At 35.7% G+C, this 22425-nt stretch overlaps 1 protein-coding gene across 3 annotated transcripts in view; it reads left to right on the top strand.

The window, feature by feature from the left end:
• Positions 1–22425, top strand: part of IL1RAPL1 (interleukin 1 receptor accessory protein like 1) — a 1343469-nt gene that overhangs the window by 262774 nt on the left and 1058270 nt on the right. The window lies entirely within an intron of this gene.

The following is a 22425-nucleotide window of genomic DNA, read 5'->3' on the forward strand; positions in this document are numbered from 1 at the left end:
TTTGGCTTATGGAATCCCATCTTACTATCTGCTTCTTCGGGAGGAAGACGTACACTACCACATACAAAAAAGATTCTTTTCCTCAAATGGATAAATATTTAGGACCCTTTATTCATATTTGGTTTCAAGTTTTAAAGCCTAGTCTCTCATCATACACTTAAATACCCCTGTGCTTGTCCAGGAAGCTGTTACTAGATGAACTTGCATGTTGTGTTGATTTACTTTGTCGAACCTAATACTTCCCTTCAATTTGAACTCTGCCAGCTAGTCCAGAAAAGTATAGTTTCTCTTGCATCTGCCAGTCAAAGGACGTTTGTTTACCCTGTTTGGCAAATTAAGACCACTTGGTGACTCTTTGCCAGGTCTCCTGTGATGCTGATATGTTGAAAAACACTTTTGCATGCTACTAGACCCTATTAAGCAATTTTGTAACGGAGGCTTCAGTTAAGGACTCACCCACCCTTGCCTAGAAGAGTCTTGACACCCTGCTATTTAGGATGAGCATGTTGGTGCTTTGTTTTGTTGTGTGTCTCCAGGATCAGGGAAATGGGAGATCTGCCATCCCATTGCAGGTCATTTTGCCACGTGTCACTGAGATGGAGGCTGAGGGAGGTGATAGTTACTAACTCTTTAAATGCATACTTACTTTGCAAAAATGAAATTTTACTGGTGTACAGCCTCCTAGATCAGTTATGGTGTTGCATTCACAATAATTTCTAGGACCTGAGTATCAGTACAAATTATTTGGGTGCTTTGGATATTAAGCGTTTCTAAATCTTGGTGAAAATTCCTCCCTTAGTAAAGTGTTATCTGCGTACAAAAACAGCTCGCTCTGTCCATCCACAATTAATACCCCGATTTTATGAAAAACAACTGAGAATGCTGAATGTATAATGTGAACTTTAAATGCAGAGAATCACTGAGGATGAAACAGTACAGTAGTTGCCATCCAAGGAGCACTTAAAGGTCAGGCTATGAGACCGTGAGGGGCATTAATTCTTGCTACATTAAATCTGAGAAAAAAATGGTACTTTATTGTTATTAAGTAGAGGCCTCCAAAAAGGCCTATTAATTCTGGTGACCACAAAATGGCACATCAATTAAAATTTTTGTGTAAATGGAATCCCCAAATGATGCTATAATTGTATTGCTTTTTACCTATGATCAAAATAGCCAAAGCTACTATTTGACAGTATCTTTGCTTGAATTCTCAGACAAAATCTGGGGATATCTGAGCAATTCATATCTCATGCATTGAAGACAAATTGCCTTCATGAAAATTCTATTAGAGCTTAAAAAATTATCTCCCTGAACCTCAGGCACTGAAGTGGCTGAGAATATAGTCATCTAACACCACCTGCCTAAAATGGCAACAAGAGGTGTTTGGGAACCTTTGTTCCACTCAGTTGCTACATATGACCTTTGGAATTGCAACAGTTACCTTATGGCAGAGAACAGGAACACACCAAGATTTCAGTGGAAAGTAAGACGTAAATGATACTGGACTTTTGGTATACACACACATTTTAAATTAGACAACTATTGCACATTATACAAATGAAGCTAATAAGATGGTATGATGTATAGTATTTATGACTATTTAAAATATTTCATTCCCAAGAACAAGCCAGCCCCATAACTGCGGAGTTAAGTTGCTAAATAATAGCTTCTGTTATTTGTATTACATTGCATAAAATTGGAGGAATATAAAAGATTTCTGTTTGATACTGAGCAGTTTGTGGTCTTGTAACAGCTTTGGTTCACTCCCATGTTAACCTTCATAGCCTGCTGTTTTCAACATTCAGAACCAAAACTACTTAATATTATTAAGTTGGCAAAGCTTGCCATTTTGGTGTTTTACCTACTTTACATTTTCTTGGTACTGATTTTTCCACACTCTTAGTATTTATATATGGGCATAATTCATGTGCATAAATATAAGTCAATGTGTTAATCTCCCAGAGATATTTCTATGTGAGGTCTTAAGTAAGATATTAAAGGAATGAAAGACATGTTCTTGTTGTGTTGGACTTGCAGTCATCAAAAACCATAGGGTGAATTATGACCGAGGCTATGTAGGGTATTGGTTAAGTATGCAGAGGAGTTGGTCCCTGATTGCTTGACTTCACATCTTGCCCCTATGATTTGGGCCAAGTTCCTTGAGCTCTCTGCACTTCCCTATCTTCACTTGTAAAAAGGAGACAATGGAAACACCTCCTCACAGGGTTTCTCTGAAAATTCAGTGCATTGATATTTGAATAGCATTTAGCATAGTACATCTAGTACACTGAGAACTCTTAAGTGTGATTATGGGCTGCTGAATATCCTGATATATATAGATATAAATACATGTCAATCAGAACAGTGCTTGGCACATAGGAAGTGCTCAATAAATAATAGCTACTGCTAAAAATACAGGCAGGGTATGTGTCCAGGTTTTTTAAGTTTCTGAGTTATTTCAATTTGGGGAGAGGTGCTTTATGAAAAAGAAAACAAAATTATGAATGCAAAGTGCCTACAGCAACTTCAGTGCTATTGCATAAAATAAATTATGAATGTAAATGCCTGCAATTTCGATGAGAAGGGCCCATGGTATTGAAAGGGCCCTGAAATTTATGTGTCATTGGCTTCCCAATAAATCTACATTTGAAAAGGAACTTTGCCAACCCCATTGAAATTATCCACCTTGACTATGAAATAAATGTATGGAGGTCCTGAAGAGTAGGGCTGTGGTTAAATAGCAAAGATTTTGTACCAAATTATTACACTTTTATATACAGTTCTCTATCCCCAACACACACACAGGCACACACAAGCGCGCCCCCCTCCACACACACAGGAGCATATACACACGTAACATATACACGTGTGCCTCTAACAAAAGTTTGTTGTTACAATACATATTCTCAGAAAATGTTTGCTAAATGCAGCTACTATGTTTGTTAGCCTGTAATTAGTGTCAGGAAAGTAGGGCTGTAGAGGTAATCAAGATGAGAAAAATAAACAGTAAAATTAGGGGGAAAATAAGGCTGGGGCACCTTGGTGGCTCAGTCCATTAAGCATCTGACTCTTGGTATGTGCTCAGGTCAAGATCTCATGGTTGTGAGATCTAGCCCTGTGTGTTGGACTCCACGTTGGGCGTGGAGTGTGCTCAAGATTCTTTACCTCCCTCTCCCACTGCCCCTCTCCCCGCAATGTGCGTTCACACACACTCTCTGTCAGAAACAAAAAAAAAGAAAAAAGAAACTGGAAAAATGATTTATTTTTCATCCAGGAATCACTTATCAACTACCTGCTAAATATACTAAATGCTAGACATAAAAAGATAATGAAGATAAGGTAGCTGCCCCCTGGGACTTTACTGTGTAGAAGGAGTTAGAAGATCTATAAATATAAAAGTGTCAAAGGGTCTGTCATAGAAACTCTGTAAGGTGGTAGTGTTTAAGTTTACTGACTGTGGTAACGAGGAAAGTTTTGAGGAAAATGTACCATGTCTGATTATTCAATGAAAACCTCACTATTTTGATAGACAATGGAGGGCATGGACAAAGTAAAGAGGTATGTGAAACTTAGATCCCTCAGAGAACTCCAAATAATTTGACATAAATATTAGGCTATCTCAAGCAAGAGATAGGGTCAGATCATGGTCTCATTATATACATTACTAAGGAGCGCTTATGTTCTCCAGTGAATCATGGGGAGTCAAAACTATCAAGATAATTTAATCGGATGTGCACTTTTGGTAAGTCATTTTTACTAATATTATTTATCTTTGTTCTCCAAATTCCATTAGAAGAAGAGTGAATCATTCTGTGAAGGGTAGAGAGTGTACTTTATAGTTGGTTAGATTTGATTCCTTAGGCAATTAATACTACACAGAAATGCATTGTAAGTGTGCAGTTTAACTTAATACATGCAGGCATGACAGACAATGATCACCTACAAAAATCTGAACTATTTTGAAAGTTTATTTCAAAATTTCCAAAAACCTAATATCTATCTTAGTTTGAGATGATTGTTATAATAAAAATTTGAAATATTACAAGTAGTTTATTGTGTTTATGTTTTAAAAATAATTACTCGATTGAGGATACCACTTCACATTATGTGTGTGTGTTTTCAAAAAAACTATCCTCTAAGAAAACAGATGCTAGCTAGATGTTGACATAAATTGCTTTGCCCAAACTGTGATTATCTTGTCACTGTTTTGCAGTCTATTATAACGCAGAAAACATAATCCAAACTATTTATGTGAAGGTGAAAACCATGGGTAATAGTAGACCATGATCAAGATGAAAGCCCTTCTATGCTCCTAAGCAAGTTACTTGTGTGCTCAGTCTTTTCATCTGTCAAATGGAGCTAATAATATTACCTAACTCATTAGGTTGTTTTGAGGGTTAAGAACAAAAATACACAGCAAGTTCTCATACTGCTGTTGAGCATATTGAATGCACTCAATATTTGTAAATTATTTGGGGGAGAGAGTATATAATGCTAATTACTTATTTATTCCTTCTCTTTGCATAGTGAGCAGTGGTGCCCATTGAGCCTAATTGTCCCTGTGACCTTACTAGTCCGACTCTTTGTTGACAGAAACAGACCAATAATCAAGGCTAGATAGACTTTAAAGCAACATTTTCAGCATTTACCTTAGCCATATTTTCAACCCTGTTAGAACATAATATAATGTGTAAAGTATGCTAAACTATGTTTTATTGTTGCCTGGTGTAATTTTTCATTAATTTAGTAAATCTCCTTGTAAGATCTCTTCTCAATAACACTACTGAAAAAAAATTTCCTCAAAAATAGCATGAAGTAGACTAAGAATTAACCCTGTTAATTTAAAAGGCTCTGTTAATATTTTCCCTTAAGAAAACAAGATAGCCACTTAAAATATAACCGAATAAGATAAGAATGTCAAAAGGGCTCTCAACCTGTCTTCTCACAGCATAAAAAAATGAAGAAGATCAGTCTGTCTTTCACAAGAGCCTCTGTGGAAGAGAACAGCATACTAATAACAGTAAGGTCAGGAAGTCTATTGAGTTGTTTTCCACTCCTTATTTCTCTGACTTTCCCAATGGTTACAAGCTGGCATGTTTGACCCATGGCTAAAATTCAAGATGAATAAAACACACAAAAAAAGGGCAAAACATGGAGGGGCCAGTACAGAGAGACCATTTCCTGTTATAAAGGCATTAACTTGTTTTTTGAGACATGTGACTGGGATTTTTGAGCTGAAGATACAGGCATTTAAAGTGGGAACATCAGATTGTGAGGGTTGCTTGGAAGAACGCTTCAGTCTACAAGGAGAAATGCACCTTGTAATGAACTGTAGTGGGCTCTGAAATGAAATCACTGTACCTACATAGGAGAAGAATAGAAACAGAATGAAGAACATCCAGATCTACAACATCCCTGAAGGCATTGGAGGGGATGACCCCATTACTTTCATTGAGCAGTTTTGTTCCATCTCTCCTCACATATACCCTCACCAAGACTTCTAAAATGGAAGGAAAGATGTACAACATCGTTCATCTCTTTCCACTAGCTGAAAAAAGGTCCCCAACTTTGTTTACTAAGTTTTTAGTATTCCCTCATGTTGTGCTCTTTTTAGTGTTTGGTTAACATTTTCTTTTTTTGTTCCCCCACCTTATTTTTCTCCTTGACCTAGATCATGGAATCATATACCAAGAGGGCATTTTTCTAAATACAAGTTGTCAGAAATGACTTGGCAAGGACTAGCAAAACTCAGAGTATCCTGCAGCAATAGAATTAATGAATAAGTTTTTTTCGAACTAAAGTGATTAATTTTTTTATGTTTTTGAAATACAAATGCCAAGAAAAAAATTTGAAGAAATAATTTTAGAAAGATAATTTGTACATAAAATGTCCAGAGTTAACATTTAAACAAGCATAGTGAGTTTAAAATGAGCATTAAAAAAAAAAAACACTATCTGATTAATTGGCAGGTTTTTTTTTTTTCTTTACCTTAAGGGTTATCATTTACAAAATTCCACACATTTGATTTTATGTTTAGAAATGTCTTTATGAAAACTATATTAAGATGTCTAGGAGAATATTGTACAATGTCATTACCTTTAGTGACATTTGATCTTTGTTTCTCATGTCTTGTGCCATACTAATACTTTCTCCTTGTATAAAATAAAGTCCTCTCTCAGGAAAGATTATTTGGACCCAAATTTTTAAGGAGACAATGTATGGGCATGAGAACTCTAGAATATATCATGTAATATTCAGTTGTGCAATCTGATGATTAAATTGGGTGGAGGAAGGAGTTCCATTTGTATGAAAAGGATCTACTTTGTTGGTGGATCTGTGCCACATATTCATAGAGGTCCAACCTCATGCCATGCACTGTGTTAAGTGCTGGTGGTACAAAGATACGTAAGCCAGACATCAGCCACTGGACAGCTCAGGGTGTAGTGGGACTAGCTGCTTTGCAGGAGGAATGCATTGCTTTATTTAAGAGATTATTAAAACAAATAATGCTTTTATTATAATCTTTTACTTTTTACATTTTGACTTGGCTAGCATTAAAGTTACAAATGTGGGGGCACCTGGGTGGCTCAGTCAGTTAGGCGACCAACTCTTGGTTTCAGCTCAGATCATGATCTCACGGTTCAGAAGTTTGAACCCCATGTTGGGCTCTGTGCTGGCAGCCCAGAGCCTCCTTAGCATCCTCTCTCTCTTCCTCTCTCTCTGCCCCTTCCCTGCTTGTGCTTTCTCTCTCTCTCTCAAAATAAATAAGTAAATAAAAAAATTTAATAATAAAGTTGTAAATGATGGGCATTGAGGAGGGCACCTTTTGGGATGAGCACTGGGTGTTGTATGGAAACCAATTTGACAATAAATTATATTTAGTAAAAAAATAAATGTAAAAAGACAAAAAATTAGTTGTTGACAGCAACTTTTAGGGTCATCACTACAACTAGTTTTGGTTACCTCAATAATACTATTAAAAGCAATCAACCAAATATTCAGTAAAAAGTTAGCACATGGAAAATTAAGCCACACCTTGTATTGATTAGGTTAAACCATGGACCAGCAAACTCTGTAAAAGCGAAATCAGGAACATTTTTTGGCTTTTATGTAGACCACATGATATCAGTTGCAACTACTCAGCTCTGCCATTGTAGCATGAAAGCAGTCATAGACAATATATTAATGAATGAATGTGTCTATTTCCAGTAAAACTTTGTTTACAGAAACAGATGGCTGGCCTCATTTGGCCTACAGGCCTTTGTTTGTCAACCCCTGGATTAAGCAGTGAACATGACAGGTTTCTTACTAGCAAAGGGTTTGTTATGAGGGTACGTGATTTAATATATGTAAGATGGCATGTAGTAAATGCTATAAATGTGTCAGTAATAATAGTAGAAATAGCACTATCATTAAACAGAAAAGAGAAAAACATATTCACACTATTTCTGAGGCTTACAACTTGCGTATCTATTTCTTTAAGACTTCGGTTATTGACCACTTTTGTGTCTGAATTTCAGTGAATCAGACATTCACATACATGGTGAGGGACTTTGTGGGTGAAAACCTTCAGATACTAAAATTGCATATTGCATATATTGTGGCTTACTATAATAATAGATATGAATAAATTCAATAACACTTCATATTGAAAAAATTTTAATTTGCCATTTATATGTTCTTAATACTTCTAAGAATTTCCCAAAACTTGGCTCATTCAACTGACCTACTTTGGTTTTCTGTCTATACTCCTGCTTTAATTTTTTGGGAATTGTATAGATAAAAACAGGTATTTCTGAGCAAGAAAGACAGTGGAATACCAGAATTGAATATGTTCTTCTCACACAGTGGCATCCGCAGTGACGACTTTATGTGATATATATACACATACATAATTTTTGGTTTTATCCAGATTTTTAATAAATCTTTGAAATGTAAAATTTTACAGTTTTTGTTTTCTTTTGCCACTGTAGTCTACTAGTAGAAGAAAAAAATAAATTTGACTTATTGGCCTGGAACAGTAGTGATTTAATTAAGTATAACCAAGTTTCAGGAATGTACAGATCTTGTTGATATTTAGGATTCTTTATTCCATCTTCCTATTTGGAGATAAGGTTAGATAGAATATATGATACTTGAATTTGTGAATTCAGAAATAATTTTTGGATGTCTTTGCCATATCCAAATTAAGCATTGGCCATGTGGCTACTGCTACATTTTCATAGGCTAAGATAACAGATAAATACTTAAAATTTGCTATGATTTTTACTGTGGAATTGCTTTCATGAATACTGGAGAGAGTAATGAAAGGACTTGTGGGAAATAGAGGAAAGAACCATTTTATATAGGGAGGTCTTGAGAGGCTCTTCAGAGAAGGTGGCATTTGAGCAGAGAGAGTTCTAAATGAAGTTAGCAAATGACTCATGTGAAGATTTGGTGGTAGAGTATTCAGACACTAGGGATTACAGTGTAAGCAGCTCTGAAATAGGAATGGAACTGATATATTTAAAGAAGAGAAGGAAGCCAGTGGTGAGCATGGGGGAGGGCAATATGAGACAAGGTCAGTTATCATGCAAGTCCTTGTGGGCCACTGTTAGAGTTACATGGAACTCTGAGACAGACATGAGATGGTTGTGGATAGGGCAGTACTAGGAAGTATATTGTTTTCCAAGATTACTCTATCAGCCTCAGTGGTCTCAGGTATACCAGTCAAGAAAATACTATAGTATCTCATTAGGAAATGATGGTCATTGGATGATAGTGGAAGAAATGGCAGTGGTGGGAAGAGGTGATTGAGAATATGTGTAGATGTAGAGGGAGAATTAATGGGACTTGCTGAACTGAAGGTAGGGTTTGTAAAAACTGATGGAAGGTTGTTTACTATGATTTGGTCTGTGTATCTGGTGAGTTGTGATGTCATTTAATAAGATGAAGAAATTTGTGGGGGAAGGGGTTTTCATGAATCAAGAGTTTAGTTTTAGCTATATTAGGCTTGTGAGGCCTTCTCTGTACCCACATGGAGCTGTTGACCAGGCAGTTAAACATTGGAATCTAAAATTCATGGGAGAAAACTTAATTTTACATTTAATCCTGAGAATCTCCAGAATGTAAATGATTCTTAAAACTATGAGTCTATATAACATTGTCAAGACACTAAGTGTAGATAGAGAAGTTAAAATACTGAGTTCTGGGTTGTTTGAAGTTTAGATGTTTAGCAGATGAAATGAACCTGCACACAGGACCAAGGAGTGGCCAGGGAGTGAGAAGGAACATAGGGATTGTGTTTTGGTCCCCACTCCAAATAGAATGTGCTTCAAGATGGAAGGCATTGTCAATCAATAAATGCTAAGAAGAACTTCAGTGAGATGAAAACTGATAGAACTGATCGTTAGATTTGGCAAGATGCAAGAGATTGTTAGTCTTGAGAAGAGTTTCAGTGGAGAAATGAAAAATTACAGAAAAAAAAGCAGATGTGAGAAAGTTGAAGTAGGGAGTGTATGGACAACTTTCAAGGAGTTTGCTATAAAATGAAGCACAGAAACAGCCTAGCAGTGTAGTAAAGAAATGGAACCTGGGAAGTTTGTTTTTAAAATGTTGATATTATAGCACATGTGAATACTAACAGACATCTCTGGGTAAAGGGGGAAATTCGTGATGCAAGGAAAGAGGATTTTTAAACAGCAGGTTTTTTGAGTAGATGTGAAGGAGTGGAATCCAGTGAGCCAGTTGACAGACAGCTTGGCATCCAATAGTGATAATAATAGGGGTGCCTGGGTGGCTCAGTTGGTTGGGCATCTGACTTTGGCTGAGGTCATGATCTCATGGCTCATGAGTTTGAGCCCTGTGTCAGGCTCTGTGCTCCAGCTCGGAGCCTGGAGCCTGCTTCGGATTCTGTGTCTCCCTCTCTCTCTGCCCCTCCCCAACTCACACTCTGTGTCTGTCTGTCTGTCTGTCTGTCTGTCTCTCTCTCTCTCTCAAAATAAATAAACATAAAAAAATTAAAAGATAATGATAGTAATAGCCATGATTTAATATATACCGAATGCTGTTCTAAGTTATTTACATTTATTAACTCATTTAATTCTCAGAATCTCCCTATAGTCTAGGTTCTGTTATTTCCATTTTACATGGACAGAAACTGAAATGCAAAGGATTAAGCTGGTAAATGGTTGAACTGGTTTCCAAACCTAGTATATCTGGCTCCAGAGTCTACGCTTTTAACTACTCAAGAGATTTCATACATGATAGCTGGAAATAAGACCGACAACACAGGTGAAGTTAAGGGAATATTTTACATTTTGTTGTAACAACATGAGATAGTGAAATTCTTGTTCTATTTTTCACTAAAGTTGAAAGCAAGGTTATCATTTGAGATGAGTAGGAATTGGCTAAGGGCATTTTGAGGGAGACAAAAGGTAAGAAATACTGTTCAAATACAAGAACTTAAAATAGGCATGGAAATAATTTTCATCGCCTGCTATTGCCAAGGAGACTTGGCACTTGAAGATTTTTGTCATTATTTTGAAGTGAGATGTGTCTTTATGGGAGGCAGCTGATTTCCATCCACCTTTGCTCTAAGGTGTCCCCAATGAAATATAAATGGTGAGACTGACAGGCAATCAAGGCAGAGAGCATGCCCTCTGTCTTCACATTTATCATTCTGTTATTTGAGGGAGAGGTGTAATGGCTGGAACTTTGCCAGTAATATTTGGACCATGGAGGTAAGTACCACACTCTTGGGGTGGTAGAACATTAAGCTGACAGAAGTTTGCTTCTTGGTGATTTCATTGAAGTGTCAAAGCAGTCCTCAACTCTTTGCCTGAAGACTTTTCCAGTGTGAGCCTAAAATAAACTTCTGTCTTTTCTAAGCCTGTTTGGGAGTCTGTCTTTGTTAGAGGCAAACTTAAGTTACCCATGATTTGTTTCCAAAATGGAATTGCTAAATGGGCAAACTTAAAAATATGACTTGGGTTTACTGGAGTCAAACAGGTGGTTTAGCAGCAAGACTCAGATGTTGTGGAATCTTTGAACATAAGCCACTATTCTAATGTACACATGAAGTATGGGAAAATTATTTTAAATATGCCTGAATTTTTGTTCAGGTAAAGAAAATGGAGAGAGAAAATAAATTCCACAATTTTCTTTGGTAACAATTGTCAATGTCTAGCAATCTTCCCTTTTAGGAACTGCTTCCAGGTAAGTTCAGCTTCATCCAACTCCCATTTTCTCGTTACTAAAACCAAGAGACCAATTCAGTTGAAACTTGTAACAAAATTTTAGGTTTGTCAGATCTTTTATATATTATTAAATTTACTGCTGTCTGTCATAGGAAATCTAAAACTGGCTTATATTCATCTTCTTTCAATGTGTTGTATTCTCACAATCTACTATTTAAAGAGTTACTTCAGTTTCTAGCAGTGTAACTGCAAAGAAACTATAGTTACCAAACTGAACAATAGCATAATTTATTAAACAATAGCAAATTTTATTAACAATAAAACAATAGCAAAATTTATTAAATTTATGGGTCTATCCCATTGCTCTTCGCTCTTGTTTCTTATTTTGCCTTTTCTCTCTAAACTCTTTGAGGGAACATCATCAAAGGCATAGCAAGCCGAGGCAGAGCTGTGCTGAAATTCATTTAGTCATATACTAGTTCTGTGACCCTTAGTCAGGATTTCTTTTGATCCTCAGTTTTTATCCTTAAAATAAATTGTGTTTGTATTCTTTGACCAACATGCTCCCATTTCCCCAACCCCTCAGTCCCATGGAAGCCACCATTGTATTCTCTATTTCGCTCAGTTCCATATGTATAGATTCCGCTTATAAATGACATCATACAATATTTGTCTTTGTCTTTCTGACTGTTTCTCTTAGTGTAACACCCTTGAGAGTCCATCCACATTGTCTCAGATGGCAGGCTTTCCATCTTTGAGTGGCTGAATAATATCCCATTGTTTATATTTACCACCTCGTTCATGCTTCTGTCCGTGGACACTTAGATTGTTTCCATATCTTTGTGAATAGTGTTGCAGTGATCGTGGAGGTGAAGATACCTCATGGAGTTAGTGATTTCATATTGTTCATACCTTAAACGTACACAATGTTATATATCAAGAATATCTGAATAAAGCTGGGAGAAATGAGTTGTATTTAATAAGATGGAGTAAGGTAATTTTGTACAATAATATTTATTTTAGGTAGCTAGCTTTAATTTAGTCATACTATGTGCCACCTCCATCATTACCTAGTATTTGCTCGGGTTTCACATCTTTGACCCTTTATCTATTTCTGTGGCCGTTTCTCAAGTCTTCACCTTAGTATTCCTGTCTATGCAGTAGTTCTCTGCTGCCTGTATCTCTGCCAGTTCTCCAACTGCTTACAGAGAAGCTGTTCACCTCTTCGCAGGCCTGCCTCCTTACCGCCTTCTGAGTACCTTGTGCTTGCACTCATTCCTCTATGTCTTTTCCATTGCATCATTTTCCTTTCACAGGTGATAATCTCTAGTTCACCAACTTAGATGTATAACTGCTCTCAGGACTATATGTGTTTCATGTCTTCCCAGAGGTCTTTCACTTACTAGTTTAATTGCAGTGGAGATGTCCACTTAAATCAAGCTCCTCGAATGTATGTATATTTTTTATCATCTTCTGCTTTAGAAATTCACCAATTCCTTGTTGATTTTAAGTTAAACTTGTATTAGTCATTTAAAGTATAAAATCTTCATTGTCTGCATGATATATTGAGGGTGTAAAAACCTTGTTTATTCAAGGGAAGATGAAATAATTTCTTCTCTGCTATCCCATGTACCATGTACAGTGTTAGGACTATGGGGAGAATTTATTAATTTATACATACCAAATTTGATATTTAAAAAACCATTAAATAAATGAATGTTGGTACTAAAATGTCGCAAATCTTTTATTTCTTGCTCTCTAACACTCTTTGTTACCTTTAAACTTCTTACCCTAGCTTTCTTTTTCTTGTATGTTTCCTTTAATTTTTCTTAATGTTTATTTATTTTTGAGAGAGACAGAGCATGAGTGGGGGGGGGGCAGAGAGAGAGAGGGAGACACAGAATCTGAAGCAGGCTCCAGGCTCCCTGTATGTTTCCTTTTAATCTAAATTTTTATATTCCTCTTTACTTGAGGTCCAAAATTACCCATACTGCCATCATATGTCAAATTAAGGCAGAATAAGTTTGGAAGTTTAATTCCCAACATCTAGAAGTTTTGCTTCTAATTTTTAATTTTAGTTTAATTTTAATTCTAAATTTCAACGTAAGATCAGTCATATGTTAAAATATATAAAGAGTTGATGCATTGTTAATTAGTTATTTCTTTATGGTGCATTACCATCAAGCTTATAGCTGAACATTGCATACCTTGATATGTATAAGTAACTACTTGCATAATGAGCTAAAATAAAGGAATAATTAAAGTGGGGTATTTTAATCAATTAAAACTTACTGGACATAGACAAAATGCAAACAAATTGCAGGTTGTATTTTATACTTTTTATTGACATAAAGTTCATGTAATGATAACCATTTTATTTTTATTTTTCATTTTTTTTATATTTTTAATGACATTATTAATATGCAGTGTTCTTAGTTTCAGGTGTACAATATACTGATTCAGCAATTCTGCACGTTACTCATAAGTGTATTTTTAATCCCTTTCACCCATCCCTTCCCCTGTCTATTTTGTGGCAGATACCAGTTTTTCTCTATATTTAAGAGTCTTCTTTTTTGCTTGTGTCCTTTTTTCTTTCTTCATTTGTTTTGTTTCTTCCACACGAGTGAAATCCTGTAGTATTTATCTTTCTCTGACTCACTTCCCTTAGCATTATGCCCTCTAGATCCATGCATGTTGTTGCAGATGGAAAGATCATATTCTTTTGTATGGCTAAGTCATATTCCATTGTATATCCATACCAGTCTTCTGTATCCATTCATCTATCTCATCTATTGATGGACACTTGGGTTGCCTTAATATATTGGCCATTGTAAATAATGCTGCAATAAACATAGGGATGCATATATCTTTTTGAATTAGTGCTTTTGTTTTCTTTGGGTAAATACTTAGTAGTACAATTGCTGGATCCTCTGGTAATTCTGTTTTTAATTTTTTGAGGAACCTCCATACTGTTTTCCACAGTGGCTGCATCAGTTTGCATTCCCACCAATAGGGCCCAAGGTTCCTTTTTCTCCGCTGCCTTGCTAACACTTGTTATTTCTTGTGTTTTTGATTTTAGTCATTCTGACAGTGTGAGGTGATAACGCATTGTGGTTTTGTTGCAGTTCCCTGATGATTAGGCTGAACATCTTTTCATGTTTCTGTTGGTCATCTGTATGCATTCCTTTGAAAAATGTCTGTTTATGTCATCTGCCCACTTTTAATTGGATTGGTTTTTTTTTTAATTTTTTTTTTCAACGTTTATTTATTTTTGGGACAGAGAGAGACAGAGCATGAATGGGGGAGGGGCAGAGAGAGAGGGAGACACAGAATCGGAAACAGGCTCCAGGCTCCGAGCCGTCAGCCCAGAGCCCGACGCGGGGCTGGAACTCCCGGACCGCGAGATCGTGACCTGGCTGAAGTCGGACGCTTAACCGACTGCGCCACCCAGGCGCCCCAGATTGTTTTTTATATTAAGTTGTAGAAGTTTTTCATGTATTTTGCCTATTAACCCAAAAGATATATCATTTGCAAATATCTTCTCCCATTCAATGTTATGTTTTCATTTTATTCATGATTTCCTTCACCATGCAAAGGCTTTCAATTTTGATGTAGTCCCAATAGTTTAATTTTGCTTTTTCTAACTTAAGTTTTTATTTAAATTCATTAGTTGATATACAGTGTTACATTAGTTTCAGGTGTACAATCTAGTAACTCATCACTTTTCATACCTAACTCTGTGCTCATCATGACACATGCACTCCTTAATCTCCGTCACCTATGTAACTCATCCTCCCATCCCTGCCCATCGGGTAACCATCTAATTGTTCTCTATAATTACGAATCTGTTTGTTTCTCTCTGTCTCTGTCTCTGTCTCTCTCTCTCTCATTTTTGCCTTTTCTTGTGTGTTTTGTTTCTTAAGTTATATATATGAGTGAAATCATTTGGTATTTCTCTTACTTGGACTGACTTATTTCAGTTAGCCTTATACTCTCTAGCCCCATCCATGTCATTGAAAAAGGCAAGATTTCATTCTTTTTTGTGGCTGAATAATATTCCATCGTTTATATATACTACATCTTTTTTATCCATTCATCAGTCAGTGGACACTCAGAGTGCTTTTATATCTTGGCTCTTGTGCTGTTAGAAATGTAGGGGTGCCTGAATCCCTTTGAATTAGTGTTTTTCTATTTGTTAGGTAAATACCCAGGAGTACAATTGTTGGATCACAACGTAGTTCTGTTTTTAACTTTTTGAGGAACCTCCGGACTCTTTTCCACAGTATCTGCATCAGTTTGCATTGCCACCATCAGTGCACCAGTGTTCCTTTTTCCCTACATCCTCGCCAGCACCTGTTGTTTCTTGTGTTGTTGATTTTAGCCACTCTGACAAGTGTGAGGTGATACCTCATGTGGTTTTGATATGCATTTCCCTGATGATAAGTGATGATGAACATCTTTTCATGTGTTTATTGGCCATCTGTATGTCTTCTTTGGAGAAATTCCAGTCATGTCTTCTGTCCATTTTTAAACTGGGTTATTTGTTTTTTGTGTATTGGGCTTTATAAGTTCTTCATATGTATTGGATACTAGCCCTTTATCAAATATGTCATTTGCAAATTGCTTCTCCCATTCTGTAAGTTGGCTTTTAGTCGTGTTGATTATTTCCTTCACTGTGCATAAGCTTTTCATTTTGATGTAGTCCCAATAGTTTGTTTTTGCTTTTGTTTCCCTTGACTCAGGAGACATATTGTGAAAGAAGTTGCTACAGCTGATGTCAAAGTTGCTGCTTGTGTTCTGTTCTAGAATTTTGATGGGTTCACGTCTCATATTGAGGTCTTTAATCCATTTTGAATTTATTTTTGTTTAAGGTGTAATGAAGTGTTGGGGTTTCATTCTTTCACATGTTATGGTCCAGTTTTCCCATCACCATTTGTTAAAGATACTGTCTTTTTCCTATTGCATATTGTTGCCTCCTTTGTAGATTAATTGACTGTATAATCATGCATTTATTTCTGGGCTCCCTATTCTGTTCTGTTGATTTGTGTGTCTATTTTTGTGCTGGTATCATGCTGTTTTGGTTGCTACAACTCTAGCGTAACCTGAAGTTAGAAATTGTGGTATATCTTCTTGTTTTTCTTTTTGAAGATTGCTTTGGCAAGTCAGAGTCTTTTGTGTTTGCATACAAATTTTAGAAATATTTGTTGTAGTTCTGTGAAAAATGCTGTTGGTATTTTGATAGGGACACATGAAATCTGAAGATAGCATTGGTAGTATGGACATTTGACAATTATTTATTCTCCCAGTCCAGGAGTATGAATATCTTTCCACCTGTTGGCATTATCTTCAGTTCGCTCATTACTTTTATAGTTTTCAGAGTGCAGGTCTTTCACATCCTTGGTTAACTTTATTCCTAGGGATTTTATTTTTGGTGCAGTTGTAAATGGGGTAGCTTTCTTAATTTCTCTTTCTCCTGCTTCATTATTAGTATATAGAAATGTAACCAATTTCTGTATATCGATTATGTATACTGTAAGTTTACTGAATTCATTTATCAGTTCTAGTAGTTTTTAATGGGATCTTTAGAGCTTTCTCTAGATAGTGCCATGTCATCTTCAAATAGCGCATTTGACTTCTTATCAGTTTGGATGCTTTTCCTTTCTTTGTGTTGTCTGATTGCTCTGACTGGGATTTCCAGTATGTATTGAATAAAAGTGGTGAGAGTGGACATCCTGATCTTAGAGGAAAAGCTGTCAGTTTGTCACCATTGTGTATGATAATAGCTGTCGGTGTTTTCAAATATGGCCTTTTTGTTGAGATACGTTCTCTGTAAACTGTTTTGTTGACAGTTTCTATCATAAATGGAAAATATATTTTGTCACATACTTTTCCTGCATGTATTAAAATAGCTTCACCTGTGAAGCTATTTGGTCTTGAACTTCAGTTTTTTGGGAGGTTTTTCATTACTGATTCAATTTCGTTGCTGGTAATCTGTTGAAATTTTCTATTTCTTCCTGATTCACTTTTGGGAAGTTAACTTTCTAGGAATTTATCCATTTCTTCTACAGTTTCCAATTTGCTGGAATACAACTTTTCATACTGTTCTCTTGCATTCTTTCATTTCTTCTTGAAGAGTCTTATTAAAGGTTTAACAATTTTGTTGATCTTTTCAAAGAACCAGATCCTGGTTTTATTGATCTGTTCTTTTTTTTTTTTTTTTTTTTTTAGACTCTATTTCATTTATTTCTGCTGCAATTTTTATTATTTCCTTCCTACTACTGGTTTTGGGCTTTGTTCTTCTTATGCTAGCTTCTTCAGGTGTAAGTTTAGGTTGTTTGAGTTTTTTCTTTTTGAGATAAGCCTGTATTGCTTTGGTATTCCCTCTTAGAACAGCTTTTGCTGCATTTCAAAGGTTTTGGACTATTTTTTTCATTTTCATTTGTCTGCATGTGTTTTTTTAAATTTTCTCTTGGATTTCTCGGTTGACCCATTCGTGGTATAGTAGCATGTTATGTAGCCTCCATGTATTTTTGTTCTTGAGAATTATTGTTGTGGTTGATTTCTAGTATCATAGGATTGTATTTGGAAAAGGTACATGATAGGATTTCAGTCTTTGAATTTGTTGAGACTTGTTTTGTGGCCTAACGTGTGGTCTATTTTGGAGAATGTTCCGTGTGCACTTGAACGTATTCTGCTGTTTTTGACGGAATGTTCTAACATTAACGATTTTAAAGTGAACAATTACATGACATCTAATGTAAGTTTTATCTTTATTTTACTTCACTTTTTAACAGGTTTATTGAGGTACAATTTACATTCCATACAATTACACTCATATAAAGTATAAAATGTAATAGCTTTTAGTATATTTACCAAGTTGTGCCACCATTTCCACTTTGACAACATTTTAATTAACCGAAGAAGAAATTTTAGACCCATTAACAGTCTTTCCTTATTTCCTTATTACCACCACTTCTAGGCAACCACTGATCTTTATTTTTCCATAGATTTTGCTGTTCTGGACGTGGCATATAAATGGTATTGTACAATATATGGCATCATGTGTGTGCCTTCCTCCACTTAGCATAATGTTTTCAAGGCTTATCCATGTTGTAGCATGTATCACTGCTTTATTCCTTTTTATTACTTAATAATCGATTGTCCATGTTGTGGATAGACCACATTTTATTTATCCCTGCATTAACTGATAGTCATTTGGTTCTTAGTACTTTTTGCTTACGGTGAGTAGTGGTACTGTGAGGATTTTTGGACAAGATCTTACTGGAGTACCTGTTTTGAGTTATCTTAAGAGTGTACCTAGAAGCACAATTGCTGGGTCATATGATAACTCTACACTATAACATTTTGAGGATTTCCCACACAGATTCTTTACTCTTCTTATTTGGGTTGTCTTTTTATTGTAGGTTTTATATAAATAATATTTGACCAGTAGATTGTTGTCTGATATTTTATATCTCCTGATTTCTTTGTGCTTAGGTTTGATCACTAAAAACAACTTTCTTGCACTTTTCAGGCAAATTAAGTCATTTGTGGAATAGAAATATGATTTGTGATTCTTAGAGGTGGACACTTTGTGAAACATGGTACTGTTACCCTGGTGGTGACAGCTTAAGAAATGGAAAATTGTATTTCTAATTAGATTTCTAATATCTCTGTGTATCTCTTTTATGATGGTGTCTCTAAATACTTGGCCTTAATTCAGATTGTCCTGTCACCTCGCTAATGGCATGCAATTGAGAATTCACTTGTGCTAGGTTTTTCCTGAAAACGTGTGTATATGTTTTATGCTAACCCCTTGCTAATTAAATGGCTTTGTGATACAGTTTGTGTTATTTAATTCCATAGGGAATCTGGGGAAAATATTGTAATTTGCTAAGTACAATGGAAATAACCACATTGGTACTGTACACATTATATGGGAATTGTTCTCAACTTAGTCCTATATGGAGCAGTGGTTTTTAAAGTTTTTGTGTTATGAATTAAATGAATAAATATTTGGGAAGTACCTATTTACTATGTCCTGAAAGTTACTGAACTAAGGTGAGTAAGTAAAAGTATTACTTTATGGCTTGCTTTACATTTTTAAAAAGTAAATGTTATTTTTTGTCTTTAGTTGGAGTTTGTTACTTAAAACACAATTTTTTATTTTTACAAGTAAGAAAGGAAAGAATTCTAGCACTAAGCTGGAAAGAGAAAAGCAGCTTGATTTTGCTTGGAATGAATGGAAGGAACATAATAGTAAAAGGAACATATAAAGAAGTTTGAGTGAACAAGAAAATATTTTTAAAACATTTAAAGGCATGCTTTAATGAGATGAGATAACACATACTAGGTAATTTAGCCCCAGTCTTGACAAAGCACTTTTAGTTACACTGTATATTTTTCAGTTTAACAGGTTGGTAATTTACAGTAGAAGCAGGCCCAGTCTGCACTGTTCTCTTTTCTTTTCGTTTATTCTTCATTTTTGGACCATGCGGAGTTTAGTAAAAAGAGCTATTAACTCCTAAGTGCCTGTTCACAAAGGAGAACAGTGCATCTACAAATTTAGCAAAAGCCAACCTTCATCAGAATCTCCTAAGAGGGTTGTGCTTGGAAAAATTTAAATTTTCTGACCCCTACAACAGAACTGTTGTGTCACAACCTCTTGGGGTAGGGCCCAAGAATATGAATTTTCAACTTATTTCAAAGTGATTCTCACACATGCTAAATTTTGAGAACTATACTGTACTGTACATTCTGCTTGGAGTGACTACAGTTTAGCAAAATGTACTTTGATGTCAAGCTTATCTGAGGCAAGACTTGGATTTGTTAGTCATTGTGATATAACCAGGGACAAACTACTTCAAATTGTTTGAGCCTTCATTTTATTCAGCTATAAAGTTGGAGATAAGAGTCCAATTTTAAGACCATAGTGCTGCTCCACTATTAATAGCATCTTTTTTCATTCTCAGAATGATCCTAGTTCAGAATATAAATTGTATGGGCACTCCAGAATGTTTTTGTGTTAGTATATTGTGATGATTATATAACTTCTATCCATTTAGCACAGTTGGCAGATAGTACATATTTGATAAATGTTCTTATAAAAATGCTATTTTTAAAAAAGCAAATATGTATTTATGTATCTTAACAGCATATTCTGGACTGCTTGTTGCTTTAATTACTTTTAAAAATGGATTTCCGTGGAAAAAAGTCACTGATGATTGATTGTTGGCTAGTTTTGTCCTCTGTGGTAAAAGGTCCTTAAATTAGGTCATTTTGTCTTCGTGTTTTTCACTAGCTTGGTCATTTCAGTTGGCATTATCCTGTGCTAAAAGGCATTCTGGAATCGAGACTTTGGAGTAAAAACATTCAAGAGAAGGATAATAAAAGTCTGTAAAGTGGAACTCTAGTATAACATAAAAAAATATCGTCTAATCAGCCCCATTTTCTACCAAAGAGAATGACAACATTTTTCTTCTCTTATTAGCTTCTTGATGGAAAACCCCTATACTGCCTTCTGTTTTCTTTTCATTTCTAAGCAAGTATGGCTTACAGCAAGGAGAAAGAGATGTTCTACAGTTGTTCTTATAGATAGATGAGAAAGTCATACTTGTCATCTCTGACACACTTATGTTTGAATCCTTGTTCAGCCACTTATCTGAAGGGAACCTTATTTAACTTCTCCAAAGTTAAGTTTCTTTATCAGTACAACATAAACATTAGTGTTTCCTTCATTGTGTGCTTTGAAGATATGAGATAATGCAAATCCAATACTTAGCAGCATGGCTCTGCTCTCAGTTATTGATATCTAATACCAGTATTTAAAAAAAATTTAAATGTTTATCTTGAGAGAGAGAGAATGAGAGAAAGAGAGAACAAGAGGGGGAGGAGTAGAGAGAGAAATGGGGAGAGAGAGAATCCTAAGTGGGCTCCATCCTGTCAGTGCAGAGCCTGACATGGGGCTTGATCATATGAACTATGAGATCATGACCTGAGCCATAGTCTAGAGTTGGACGCTTAACCAATGGAGACACCCAGGCACCTCTACTGCCATTATTAAGAAAATTGAAGATAATCTTAAAATTGTGTGAACATTAGATATGAAGACTGCAGCTTGGAACTTATTTGGTCTGTTGGCCTCTTTCTACTCCATCTGGACATTTACTTCTCCGTTGTGTAATTATTGTTCTTCCTTATGAGAAAAAGGACAAAACAAGTAACATGGCATAAGGAGAAAAAATAAATCACAGTATCTTAAAATAGGAGGGAGAGGAACTCAAGAATTGATAGGCCAAGTGATATGGTAGATCAATAATGTATTTGGAGTGCCTGGTTGTCAACACATGCCAATAAGTGTTTGAGATTTTATGTTCAAGCCTTATTCCATTGACTTTATGTAAATATTTTTATTCTATTTTATTTATTTAATTATTTATTTATTTATTGGGACAGAGAGAGAGACAGAGCATGAATGGGGGAGGGGCAGAGAGAGAGGGAGACACAGAATCGGAAACAGGCTCCAGGCTCCGAGCCATCAGCCCAGAGCCTGATGTGGGGCTCGAACTCACGGACCACGAGATCGTGACCTGGCTGAAGTCGGACGCTTAACTGACTGCGCCACCCAGGCGCCCCTTTTATTCTATTTTAAATGAAGTCATCATTATCCATGAAATGTGAATAATTTTATGTTCAACATGTAACTAAAATATTTAAAATACTATATTATCATGGAGCAAAGATAGACTTTTTAACAAATGATTGTGGAATACCTGATCATCCACATGCATAGTAAACCTAGACACAGGCCTTATACACTTTGCAAAAATTAATTCAAAATAGATCACATACCTGAACATTGAACCCAAAATTCTAAAATTCCTAAATACAATCACGGTTGCAAAGAGCGATATCTGCATTCCCATATTCATTGCAGCATTATTCATAGCAGCCAAAATACTGAAGCGATCTAGGTGTCCTTTGACAATGAATGGATAAAAGAGTGTGTGTGTGTGTGTGTGTGTGTGTGTGTGTGTGTGTGTGTGTTTATGTATAATATTCAGAACCACGCAGGCACCAAGCTGAGTGCAATAAGCCAGACACAGAGAAAACTGGTTTTATCTCACATATGTAATCTTAAGAAACAAAAGTCAAACTCATAGTAACATTAAAATTAAAATAGTAGTTACCAAAAGTTGGAGGTAAAGGGGAAAAATGGAAATACTAATCAAAAGGTACAAACCTTGAA

The sequence above is a fragment of the Felis catus genome, chromosome X, assembly GCF_018350175.1.
Source record: "Felis catus isolate Fca126 chromosome X, F.catus_Fca126_mat1.0, whole genome shotgun sequence".
Taxonomy (NCBI): Eukaryota; Metazoa; Chordata; class Mammalia; order Carnivora; family Felidae; genus Felis; species Felis catus.